Here is a 14001-nt window from a genome sequence, read left to right as displayed (position 1 = left end):
TTCAGCCAGAGATGTACCGGGCATAGTATCACTGCTAAGTTGGAAAACAGAAACAACTAACCAGAACTTTCAACAAAAAAAAAGGCCGCGGCTTTGGGGAATAAAAGAAAATCTCCGGGGAATAAAAATTTAGCTAATAAATATTGAATTAAAGACATATTTGTTTTTGGTCCAAAAATTGACTTGGTGTTTGATTGCCCCCTAATCTTCATCTCCTCTATTCTTTCTTTGTATATATATACATATTGTTAACATATTTATGAATTTTTTTGACATTTGTTATTGTGGTGAAGGTTGTTAGTTAGATTGGTGAAGCAATATGGAGTGAGGGAATAGGCATCATCTAGGTCAATGTTGGGCCCCCAAAACAATGATAGGTTGCTGAACGTGAGGTAGGTGAAGAGGGTTGATTGGCTGAGATGGAGAATAGACCATCCGAATTGTTAGTTGATCCAATATGGCTTTTAATAATTTCAATACTAATTAGGGTTTTGGGTTGTTCTTGATGATCAGTAGCCTTAACAAAATTTACCCTAGCTAGCTTGGAATTGTTAGTATTTTAATTTTAAATGTTTTTAATTTCTTTATTTTCTGTTTAAAATGTTTCAAACTTTAATAAAAGTGGAGGTTGCAATGGTGGTCGGAATAGTGGTGATAGGAAGTTGTGGTGGTGAAGGTGATAAAAAAGATGAAGATTAAGGGCCAATATTTGATCTAGCGACTTTTCGGACTAAACTAAAATATGCCCCGGAGTGTAAAAAAAAATTTGGATTCCCTAGAGAATTTATTCCCCGGAAATTATTCTTTATTCCCCAAAGCCGCGGCCAAAAAAAAAGATCAACAAAAACAACAACTTATTTTCTTTTCTTCTATGTCTCTAATGGAAGAAATACCCTAATAGTGTGTTTGGATGTAGGATTCCTACTAAAATTGAAATTTAGTAGGAATCAAGATTCCTTGGTATGTTTAGCAACCAAAATCCTACGACTCTTGAATTTTAAGGACTCTTAAGTCTTAAATTTATATTGTACTAGAATCTCACCCTACCCCCTAAGATTTGTTAGGATTTTGAAATATTATACCCAATTTCAAAGTTAAAATTAATTTAAAATAGTATTTCTTTAGACCACATTTTTTCTACCAAATATATCTTGAAAATAAGTTTTTTCTTACAAAACGGATTTTTGAAAGAAAAAAAAAACGTGTTTTCGAAGAAAACCATTTTGAGGAACAAGGATTTTTGGAGAAAACAGTGTCTAACAAACAGATTTTTGAAAACAAAAAGACATGTTTTTGAAAAAAAAGTTTGTTTCTTCAAAACTCTTCTTTCAAAGAAGTATTTTTCTAAATAAATAAATAATCATAAATCTTAGGATTCTTATTTTTTTTATCAAACAAGCCAAAATTTGGATCATGATTCTGAACGACTGGGGAAGTCATGGATTCATGATTCATTCATCCAAACACACGATAAATACTTCCATATTATCTTTTATTTCAATTTTTGTAGAGTTGTTATAAATTGTAGGATTCAAGTAAAATCTCACGATTTACGGTTTATAACATAAATGGCACGATAAAATATTAATCCTATTAAAGGGCGAACTTAGGTCGATCTTTGAAGAAACAAACATTTCAAAGTACCTTGCTCCACAAGCATCGAGGGAGCTTCTCTCTCTAACTTTTAGAGAGAGAAAGTGGATCTAGTCCTTCTTCCATCAAGAATATAGCAAATCTTGGTCGATTTCTTGTTTTCTTTGGAGATTGTTAAAGATCTCTACCTATCATCCATCTTTTGAACTCAAGACAACCAGATCTTCGTTTTTTCCTTGGATTCCTTCATCGAGCTTCGTTAAGTCGGGTGCAATGGCTAGTCATGCCTTTAAATGACTTTACATCTCAAGAACATCAGATCTAACAAAATCTGCTATCTTTAGAGACTATATCTTTAGAACCTACAAAACTTACATATTTGGTTCAGTTTTTTTCTCTTTCAGCTAGTTATTCACTTTGCTCATCACCAAGATCTATTTAAAGGGTTACTACTTGTCAAAATTGGTGCCTTTTAAGTCCTCACTTCTTGATTTACCAACATTTCACTCCACCTTGTACATCCTAACCTCTGGTGGTTTTAACTTCTCTTCTCAATCTTTGCTGTGAAATCTAAACCTCTCTAGTACGTTGTTTTTTGTCTTGCTTTTGGACCACATAATGGAACAACCCTATTTAATTCATCTGTTTGATATTTTCATACATGGGTTGATGATCGCCGAACTTAGCAGTTCCGACGACAGACTCAAACATCGGTCGACCGAAGAAGACAATGCACGTGTCACTTGCCATGCTTGTACTAACTTAGGGGGCTACACGTGTGACACAGGTGTACCTTCCAGTTCAGTTGATGGGTTGCACTGTTTAGTGGGCCTTGTCATAGTTAGGTGGCCCAAGATAATTTTTATAGTTGGACTTGTATCTACCACTATTTGGGCCAGTCTTTTGATCCAGGAATTATACAAATGGGGTGGGTTCTCCATCTGCTTAGTAAGCCTTTTGACCCGGGTAAATGGTCAACGTTTAGTTCGGGAACTCTTTTGGACTACCATCTTTCTCTGACGCTTCAATCTATATAGGTTTATCACCGTATTTGTTATGGTTCAGGGCTCCTCCTATCTTGGTAAGCACTACAACGGTTGCCTCTCTTATGACCATATTTCTCAACAGCTATGACTCTCTACTTCACCTTTCACCCTTTGCAGCTTGTCTGCATGATTTTGCTTGCTTCGTTGAGTCTTTTGACAAATACTTAGTAAGCGACCCTATTTACCAGGTGTTCGATCGCGATCTATTCGGATTGGGGTGGGACATGATTTCTCTATCGAGAGAATACTGGAGGGTAATCCTGAAATCATTTGATTCCGTCTTTAAGAAATTGCGTGGCTTTTTTGAAGCCATGAATTTTCTTTTTCCATTTAGTTCTCCGGGTGTGGTTTGAGTTAAATCTGGTTCTGAAGTGGTGCTCATGGTTCGAAGGGTTTCCTATCTGGCTTTTCAGTTAGGAGATGGTTACGCGTCATTGGTTATGGTCCTGTATGATCGTCTTTGGATACTTCTCTTTTCCACTTCCTATTGCGGAGAAGGATGTCAGCTGTCTTATTCATTTGATTGAAGAATGATAATAAGCGAATGTCGTATATTAGTTGTTACGTTTATGAAAAGGGAAATGTTATATACACTTACCCTTTTTTCTTGATACATTCACGGTTATTCACACTCACACTTAGACTCATTTCTACGCTAACAGACTCACAACTCCATACACACACATGTTGGTCAAAGAATTTGACCAATTTCTTCTTGCTCGTTCCCTTTCCTCTCTTCTTCTACCTCTAAAACTTCTCCCGCCCAATCTTTCCCTCTTTATTCCTCTCGTTCTCGACTTCTTCTCTCTCATTCTTAAGTTCAGCTTTGTGATTTTCGTCTATCCTTCTCCTCATGAGAAACATTGGACAAATAGGTCTCCTTGTCGGTAAGATGGAACCGATCGTATACTCAAATTGGCGGAAAGATGAAACTAAGGTGTAACAGAAGACATCGGTGGAGTCTTACTGACAGATCACAAATAGAAACATTTGAAGAGAATTTTGGTAAGTTTTTATGCAATCTGTCGCACTGGTACCTCTGATAGGTTACATCCATGAATTTTTTTGCTTTTCAAGAATAACATCCTTTTACTAAAAGGAATTTTTGAAATGAAGATTCATGGGATGTTTCTATACTTTTTAGTAAGTGGTTCTTCGGGTTTTTACCATTCAAACACCAATAAAAAAAACTTTAATAATTTGAATGTAATCTTAGAAGAAGATAATTGTTTGATTTCAAGATATTTTCACCGACAAAAAAAAAACTTTAAGTCGTGGGCTAATGAAAGTCGTGGTTAACGGGAGTGGAGGAAGATTTTAGTCATCATTTTAATCAACATGACTAATATTTTTCTTTTTCTTTTTTTAAACCATGCAAACCATTTCCATTCATAATTGATTAAATCACAATGTTACATGGAAGATAATTGTTATTTTTCTCCTCTGATAACTTCATGAGAGTTACATACCTTTAAATGTAAAGTGCCTCATAAAGATAAAGAAATTGACTAGACACCAACACAATAAAATGACCCGAAAGGTCGAAAAATAAAAAGATCCTAAAGATCGTGGATGAAAAGACCCTAAAGGTCGAGAATGAAAGGACCCTAAAGGTCGACAAAATAACTGGAAATAAACTAAAAGAACACTCGCCCGCTGTCACCGGAAAACCGCCGATGTCATCGGATAACCGTCGTCGTCGTCGGAAAACCGCATTCGTCATCGGAAAACCGCCTCCGTCATCAGAAAATCGATCACCAACATCTCCCCTAAACCACCACCAGATCCGAAACCCCAAAACACCACCACTACCAGAATCATACCACCGCTACCAGAATCAATCCTGGTGAAACTTGGAAATGAAGTGAAGAATCAACAATTCAAAAAATAGGATCATCAATTAACAAATAAAACAAACCACCTAAAATGGGTAAGAATGAAATACTCCTATTATTCGGATCTCCGTAAAGAACAGATGAAACACCTAATATATAAGAATTATTCCCCTGCTTCTCATTCACAGTAAGTGAAAGATTAGGAGTATGAAGATTTGATTGATTATCGAAATTCCAAGAACTTTAATCTTAATGGTTGCTATATCACCTGCTTCAAATGTATCCTTACCATCTAACAAACTAAAAGCAAAGTTAGGCAAAGGAGATAATTTGTCTGGGTTTGCACTTGTTGGGAAGATGAAAGTTGTGTAGATGGTGACAGTGAAGGTGGTGAATAAGATGAATTGATGATTTTGAAGTTCCATGGGCGAAAATTGAGGGAATTTGAATTAGTATACCCTAGAAACTATTAATGGAGGAAAAAACTAACAACAAACGAAAGAAAGAGGGGATCCGACGAAGGGATGACCCTTCGCCGGAGGAAACAAAATGCAGATCTGAGAAGTTTGTAGAGAGAGAAACGGTTATGGATAAAGTAATTTTTTCTTTGGCTTTATTTCAATGAAATTAAGATAATTATATAAAAAGAAAAAAGTTCTCCAACATTCCTCAATGTGAAAACAAGTGTCGTCATTGGGCATCTAAAACACATGACTAATATTGACTTAGTAGTATGAGTGAAATCTGACTTGGTCAAGGCAAATTGACCATGTCAATACGAATGTAAGTGTGGCAGGTAAATCTGGTGAGTGTATAGAAAATTTCCCTTATGAAAACCTAGGACAGTTTGTGAGAAACTTTATGGGGGCCCCATTGTGGCTACACGTGACCAAGGTGCCATTAACATCCTCTAATAGGCTTGGATTTCATTTCAAGTGTCTGTCGGCCCACCTATTTTTTCATATTTAGGTTGTGTTTGTTTTTTTATTTTTTCAGATCTGAAATCTGAATTAGGACTAATTCAGATTTCAGATGTTTGTTTTTTCTAATTAATAAAATCTGAAATGTGAGCTGAATTGTGTGAATGTCTGAATAGTCTGAAAAATAACTCACATTTTTCAGACTTCAAAATGTGTCTGAAACAAGGGCTCAAGATCTGAAATGTGTTAAGTGACGTTTATGCCCCCATCAATTAAAAATATTCTTCCAATCAAATCTTTTACTACCACCACCACCACTACCACCACCGCCACTACCACCACCACCACTACCACCACCACCACCACATACAATCACCACATACAATCACTACCACCACCACCACATACAATCACCACCATCACCACATACAATCACTACCACCACCACCACATACAATCACCACCACCACCACCACCACATACAATCGCCACCACCATCACCATCACCACATACAATCACCACCACCACCACCAAATACAATAACCACCACAAACTGAGATAGATCGAAAGAGGTAAAAAAAAAACTGGGAGAGAGACAGAACCCTCGCCGGATCTGGCGAGGGTTACTTTGTCGATCTTTACAGCGAGAAAGACGAGACTGAGAGAAAACCCTTTTGCCGATCTTTACAGAGAGAACCTTGCCGCTGATTTTTAGAGAGATGGAGAACAATCGAGTCGATCCAGAGTTGATCTAGAAACCAAATTATTCATAGCTGCTCTTCTTCATTCCGTTTCTAATCACTTGTGAAAAAGGCTTTGTTCGTTTGCTCAAGATAAAAAAACCGTAAAGAGAAACACATAAATCTAGAGAGAGAGAGGGAGAGAGAGGTTGCAGAGAGATAGAGAGAAAGAAGATTTTAGGGTTTTTTTATTTAGTCCAGGGTTGAAGAGTAAAGAGAAACATATATTAGGTATTGTTTGTCAAAAATTTAAATAAGGGTAAAAATGTCAAATTGTTAATTCAGACATTATAATTCAGATTCAAAAAACAAACATCTAACTAGGAGAATAATCTGCTCAATTCAGATTCAGCCAATTCAGTTCAGCCAATTCAGATTTAGCCAATTCAGATTCAGACATAAATAAAAAAACAAACAGCACCTTAGTTATCCTATTTCCGAAAAACAATCTAAGAGTGTGAATATAATATTTTTTTCAGAAATATTGGATTTTTTGTAAGATAAAATATTAATTTTGTGGTTGCCAACATTTATTTAAAATAACTCCACCAGTGGCTTGAGAGATGGCAACCATCTCCCCCTCGCCATTAGAACCAGCATATGCAATGTTAGTAGCAGCTGCAGGAGTATTACCTTTATTTGGGTTCCATAAGAGGGAAAGGAATTAACTCGTAACTACAAGGACACCTACAGCTACTACACCCAAAAAATTAACCTATAATCTTTAATATATGGTGACAGTGATAATAATGCTATGACATGTCGACAACCTTTGATTGGAGTGGTAAGAGGTCTAATCTTCCATCCTAGAAGTCAAAGGTTTGAGACACGCTGAACAATTCAAAAAAAAAATTCTATGACATTGTGTGGAAAATTTTATAGGCACTCCATTTTGGCTAAACCGGACCATCGGTGTCATTTTATTCACCTTACACTTCTGCGAGACAAACTAAGAAAGAAGAGAATACCAGGTGGAGAAATAATGGTCATATAGGGGATTGATTGCAACTTTCTTTTAAAATAATTGGAATTGAATACAAATAAATTACAATTGAGGGTTGATCTCAAACGGCCACCAATATATGGGACAAACGATTGTCTTATGTGAACAAAAGTTAGAGAGAACTTTAAGAATTTAGAAATCTTATTTGGACAGATTTTTTAGGAAGAACCAGATATACTACAGTTTTAATTTCTAACAGTGTTAAAATATGAATTCCAGCACTGTATTGTATTGAATCAAAGGTAAACCTTTATTGATAGATTGTTCATGTATTTATATCTTTACAATGGGAGAACTTAGCATAATTAAATCAACATGAAATAAGAAATCTAATTACAAAGAATGGAAACTAATATATTTATTTACAAAAGAAGGTTAATGGATTTTGGAAGTATATTTCCTTTGTGTTGGATCCAGTTGATGATGGGAGGTGCCATTTGCTATGATGGAGCTATCAATAAAGGTAAACCTCCAATATTACTTCATTACCAACCACCCCCCCCCCCCCCCCCCCCCACCCACCCGCAAGTTGGAGCTAGGGAAGAAAGCTGAGTCAAGCCTAACTTGGAAGTTAACCGGTGGAATTGGTCAGAATCAAGGGGTTTTGTGAAAACATCAGCGACTTGATCTGCGGAGCGAACATGAGACAGCTGGATAAGACCACTTTCAAGTTTCTCACGGACAAAGTGGCAATCGAGTTCGATGTGCTTTGTGCGTTCGTGGAAAACTGGATTAGCAGCTATATGCATAGCCGCCTTGTTGTCGCAGAAAACCTGAAAAGGTTCTGGAATGAAAATCCTAAGGTCCTGAAAAAGGTATTTCAACCATTGGAGTTCGGCAGTAAGGAAAGCAAGTGCACAATATTCTGCCTCGGCAGATGATCGGGAAACAGTCGGTTGTTTCTTAGATTTCCAAGATAACGGACTCGCACCAAGCATTGTGAAGTAGTCGGTGGTGGAACGACATGTTATGGGACAGCTGGCCTAATCAGAGTCAGAAAAACCCGAAAGTGTCAAAGAGCTGGATGACGAAAGGAGGATTCCATGATTGAGGGTCCCTTTAAAATATCTTAGCACTCGAGTCGCAGCATCCATATGTATTGAACGGGGGTGTTGCATAAATTGGCTTAAATAATTCACTGAAATGCCGAGATCAAGCCTCGTTACAGTGACATAGAGAAGTCGACCAATTAAACGCCGAAAAAAAGTGGGATCGTCTGAAGGTGTACCATTTGTAGGTAATAATTTCAAGTGTTGTTCCATAGGAAATAAACTCGGTTTGGCTCCGAGAAGTCCAGAATCACGAGTAATGTCTAAAGTGTACTTCCGTTGACAGAGGAAAATACCCTTAGGGGACCTAGATACTTCTAGGCCTAAAAAATATTGAAGTTGTCCGAGATTTTTAAGAAAAAATTGTTTCTCAAGACGTTGTCGAAGGAAGTCAATTTCCTTGTTGTCATTGCCTGTAATGATGATGTCATCTACGTAGACAAGAATATAGATAGCAGTCGGACTATTAAAATAACTTAAAAGAGAATGGTCTGACGAAGATTGAGAAAAACCTTCTGCTTTCAAGCGACAAACTCTAGTGTCACCTTTGCTGCTAAAACTTAGAGGAATGGTCATATAGACTTCTTCTTCCAAGTCTCCTTGGAGGAAAGCATTATTGACATCTAATTGATGCAATGACCATCCTTGGATAGATGCAAGGGATAAGAGGACTCGAACAGTTACCAATTTGGCAACTAGAGCAAAAGTATCATGATAGTCGACACCTTCAACCTGGGTATACCCGTTGGCGACGAGGCGTGCCTTATAACGTTCGATAGATCCATCCGAACGATATTTAATTTTGTAAACCCACTTACAACCAATGGGTTTCTTGCCAAGTGGCAAGGAAGCCAGAGACCAAGTATTATTAGTCTCGAGGGCTGAAATCTCTTTAGTCATCGCCTCACGCCATTCTGGAGAAGCAGAGGCGATTTTGTAAGATTTGGGTTCTTCCATGGTGATGACGGAAGTGAGAAAAGCCTTATGAGAAGGGCTAAAACGATCGAAACTGATATAGTCGACCAGTGGATAAGGAGTGCGCGAAGATGTCGTTTCTGAACTAGAAAGAATATAGTCAGCCAAATAAGCAGGCGGATTCCTAGTACGAATGGGTCGTGTAGGATTATCAGAATCCTCTACTAGAGAATCAAGTGGTGAAGTGTCACTAGTGGTAGAAGGCAAAGGAGAAGCGGAGGCAAGAAAGTTTGGAGAAGATGCGTTATCAGAAGAAGCTATAGGCACCTCTACAGGAGATGGTGAAGATAAATTCTCGCTAGAATCCGAGTGAGCTAAAGGCTCAACCAAAGTAGGAGGTGACGACTCTATAAAAGGCAAACAAGGGGAATCAACTGAAGGCGAGGGCGAAGACTAGGCCAAAGGTGGAGGCGGAAAAATATTTGGTCGCGACGGAGACCGGGAAGTGTGGGGAAAAGGCACGGGATCATCCATAATATTCAAAGGAGTAAAAGTTTGTGAGTCTGAAGAAACGTCAGTAATCGATTCAAAGGGAATTTATTTTAAAAAAAAGTGACGTTTCGAGAGTCCTAGAGGGTTTTAGTCTCTAGGTCATAAATGGTGTAACCCTTCTTTCCATAAGGGTATCCGACGAATATTCCTGGTTTAACTCTCATATCAAATTTAGTAGTAGCTTTGACATTATGAGCAAATCACAGACACCCGAAAACACGAAGGGCCGAGTAGTCTGGTGGAGTATTATATAAAACCTCATAAGGTGACTTAAGAGATAAAATCAGAGTTGGCATCTGATTAATTAAGAAAGTTGTCGTTTTTAAACACTCACCCCAAAAACTAAGGGGGAGGTTAGCTTGAAATCGCAAGGCACAAGCGACATCCAACAAGTGTCTATGTTTGCGTTCAACGACCCCATTTTGTTGTGGAGTATGAATGCAACTGCGTGTGTGGATAATGCCATTAGCATGAAACCAGGACTGTAAGTCCTTAGTGCGGAATTCAGTTCCGTGGTCAGAACGAAAAGTCTGAAGAGGGCAGGTATAACTTGTTGCCGAATCAGAAGAGATAGACTTAATGGTCTTTTGATATTGTTTAATTGTGAAATTAAAGAAAAATTCCAAATAATTCTTAGTCTCGGACTTGGTGTGCATGAGAAATGTCCAAGTATATCTAGAGTAGTCATCAACTATTGTGAGGAAGTATCGCTTATTTGTAAGCGAAGGAACAGAAAAAGGTCCCGAAATGTCACCATGAACTAATTGGAAAGGAAAAGTACTCATGGTGGTACTTTTATGAAAAGGAAATTTAGATTGCTTTGCCATAGGGCAAATTCTACAGTCATGCGTGGAGTCGAAGCGATTAAAATCAAATCGTTGAGATAAGTGTTTGAGGCGATCCAAACTTGGATGTCCTAGTCGGCGATGCCAAATGTCAAGCGACTGATGTAAAGTAAGTGTTTTAGAGTTACGACGTAAAATATAGAGGTCGTCAACCTCATCAGCCTGTCCAAGCAGGCGGGTCGTCAATACTTCCGTAAAGACACAGTGGGAAGGTGAGAAAGTCGCAAGACAATTTAAAGATTTACATAATTGTCGTAAAGAAATCAAATTAAACTTGAAACTAGGAATATGATAAACATTTTCGATATGTAAAGAGTCAGAAAAAACTACTTTACCGATATGTTTAACAGGAAGGGTACTCCCATCAGGAATTTGAACGTAAAGTGATGGAGGAGCAAGTTCGTACTAACTAAAACACTGTAATGAAAAGCAGACGTGGTTTGAATCTCCGCTATCGATAATCCACGAAGTATGGTGGATGAAACGAATAGTTCCCGAGAAAAGTGTCGTAGCCGTAGGGCTAGGGTCACCAGTATCTATACCGGAAAAAAAATCCCTCTCAATGAAGGAGAAGGAATATAAATCATGGGTCGGCAAAAATTAGTAGAAAAACTCGAGAGAATAAGTTGTAAGAGTCTGCTAAAGAAAAAGTAAGTATAGGAAAGAGGTTGAAGAAGTGATAACTCAAGTAGCATTATCGGTAAAGTCGACAAGTAAGTCATTGTCGAAGAAATGTCAAATATTGACTGAAGGAGCGACAACAAAAATAATATTGTTGTGTTTAAAAGTGACAAGAAAATCATTGTCGGGATGCTAAAATATTTAATAAGAAGTAACAACCAAAATGATGGTGATTCGTCAGACATGATTAAAGGTTGTCTGAGAGAAATAAAATAATCACGGAGTTAGAAGTCCGGAAATAGGTCAAACAGTATAAGTATTGTAGCAAAAATTTAAGGAAAATATAAACTATTTGCAACGACAGAAAGAAGGCAACAGTATAGTAACTGTAGCAAAAATCAGTGACATAAAGTTAGTGTAACAAAATCAGTGATAGATAGTTACTGTAGCAAAATCAGTGAATAGTACTGTAGCAAAATTAGGGACAGATATTTACTGTAGCATAATTAGTGACACAAATAAGTTGCTACAGTGTAAGATGTAGCAAAAAATGAAAATAATGATAGAGGGGTGTTGTCACGAATAATATGAAAAACTCCCAAAAAGTTGGTCTCTATCGTGAAGAAACTAGAGAGAAAACGATTGTATCTCACGATTGATTATTAAACTAAGATCTCTGTCGTGATGAAACTAAAGAGAGAAAACGATTGTATCTCACGATTGATTACTAAATTAAGTCTCTGTCGTGATGAAACTAGAGAGAGAAAATGATTGTATCTCACGATTGGTTATGAGACGAAGGTCTCTGTCGTGATGAAACTAGAGAGAAAACAATTTTATTTCACGATTGATTATTAAACTAAGGTCTCTGTCCTAAACGAAGGTCTCACGATTGATTTATTAAACTAAGGTCTCTGTTGTGATTACTAACTCGATTCCATCGTGATTACTCAAGTCTGGTATTAGATCTGATTTAGGGATAAAACGAGAACCACCTAAGAACTCCACTCAAACAAGCCAGCCAGAATCGGTGACAAACTAGATAAAATTGATTCTCTGTTCGTCATGGAGGGGAAATCAGGACCAGAGAAATAAGTCGAGAAGCAAAGGTTGGGTAAAAAACTAAACCTAATCGTTGGTCTGGTAAGAAAAAAAATAAACCTAGTCTGAGATGAATCGTAAAAAAACGATTGTAATAAATAATTAAAGAAGATTAAATTGAAACCTTCAGTATGATGAGAAAAATAAAGGACTGACCTTTGAGTGCGGATAAGAAGCTTAGAATGAGATAAAAATCGTTTGTGTTGGATCCAGTTGATGATGGGAGGTGCCATTTGCTATGTGCACCTCCTTACTTCATTGAACGGTCTCTGGAGTCACAAAATTTGATAACAAATCTCTCCCCTGATTTTCTTTTATAAACCCTAAAATTCATCTTCTTTTTTTCTACTTAGGTTGTGTTTGACGACGACTAGGGGAAAGGAAAAACAAAAGAAAAACACCTTCCAGGATAAATACTTTCTCTAAGAAACAGTTTCTTTAAAGCATTTTCTATACTTTTCACTGTTTGGTTCGCTACAGAAACAATTATAATTCTGCAACTATAGATGTATATCTTCACTATATGAGAATGCGAGCAGCTTCTTCACCTATCACTGCAAAGAAAAAGTAGATCAATGTTGAAATAGGACACTCTCTTAAAAGCTAATGGCTAAAGAGTAACTCTCATCCATTACCCAAACAAATAGTACTACATGATTGTGATTTGCCTGCAGAGTTTACCAAAATGGACCCCCAATGTTTCTCTAGATATTTGCAATTCAAAAACCAATTGAAGTAATTTTAAGAACAAAAGCTATTCACTAACATCAACTTTTCGGTAAATGTCTGAATATCAATACCACCCGTCTTTGGGAGTGGTGTACTTTAGTCTAATATGTGTTTTTCATCTTGTATTGATAAGTCTGGTTACATCTACTAGTCGATGACAAATCTGGGAGAGTTTATCTGAGATCTAATATCATATTAAGTTTGTAGGTTTTGAACCCAAACCAATGCTCTTCAGACTTACTTACTGGGTTCTTGGGCTAATCTAGGTTCACAAAACCTATTCTTCGACGGTACAAGCAATGCTAGTGTGCCAATCTCAAGGTATCTCAATCTGTTAAAAGGTATCACTTGGTTCTCATGCTAATATATTGAATAAAGTACTGGCAAGTTTCTCTACTCATATACTATTTCCTCATGTTGGAGTAGAAACTATTAGGGTCATTTTGGGTCTTAACATTGTTACTTCTCTAGGAAGAGTCTAGTGTGATAGTGATTGAAAACTAACAATGTAATCAATTCTAAAAATGAAACGATATGAAAAGGTTCGTTACATTTTCAATACTGTAATATGTGTGTTGTAAAAGCACTCAGCTTATTTCTAATAAGTGAGCGCCTCTATTAGCACCCAGGTCATTTAAAAAAACATCTATAAACACTCCGCTATTCTAAGAAGAACACGTTGACCTTTAACGATGTTAGCAGACATCGTTAGACTCCTTTCTAAACAAAAATCGTGCGCCCTGGAAGATCTTTTCTCCATCTCATTCTCATCTCTACTCCACTTCTCATTTATCGTCTATTATTCTACTACAAAAACATGCTTAAAACCCTATAAACGCTTAACAATGCTTTTGTGATTTCATCTCGAGTAAATTTTGAGTGATGATTTAGAATAAATCTTGTTGCTTACATGGTTGTTGCCCTAGTGTCAACCTTAGACTGGTTCACTCTGAAAAAGGAAAACCTAGTCTTTGACAGTCAAGTCAGTTTGTTAGCAACACGGATTGTACGATCTGTTTTGAGCCAACAGTACACCTTGTAAACCTCCCAG

This window comes from Eschscholzia californica, unplaced genomic scaffold (genome assembly GCF_041429995.1).
Source record: "Eschscholzia californica isolate CP2 unplaced genomic scaffold, dmEscCali1.0.p SCAF_5, whole genome shotgun sequence".
NCBI classification, from domain to species: Eukaryota; Viridiplantae; Streptophyta; class Magnoliopsida; order Ranunculales; family Papaveraceae; genus Eschscholzia; species Eschscholzia californica.
The sequence above is the reverse complement of the archived record's forward strand: the minus strand, read 5'-3'. Positions refer to the sequence as shown.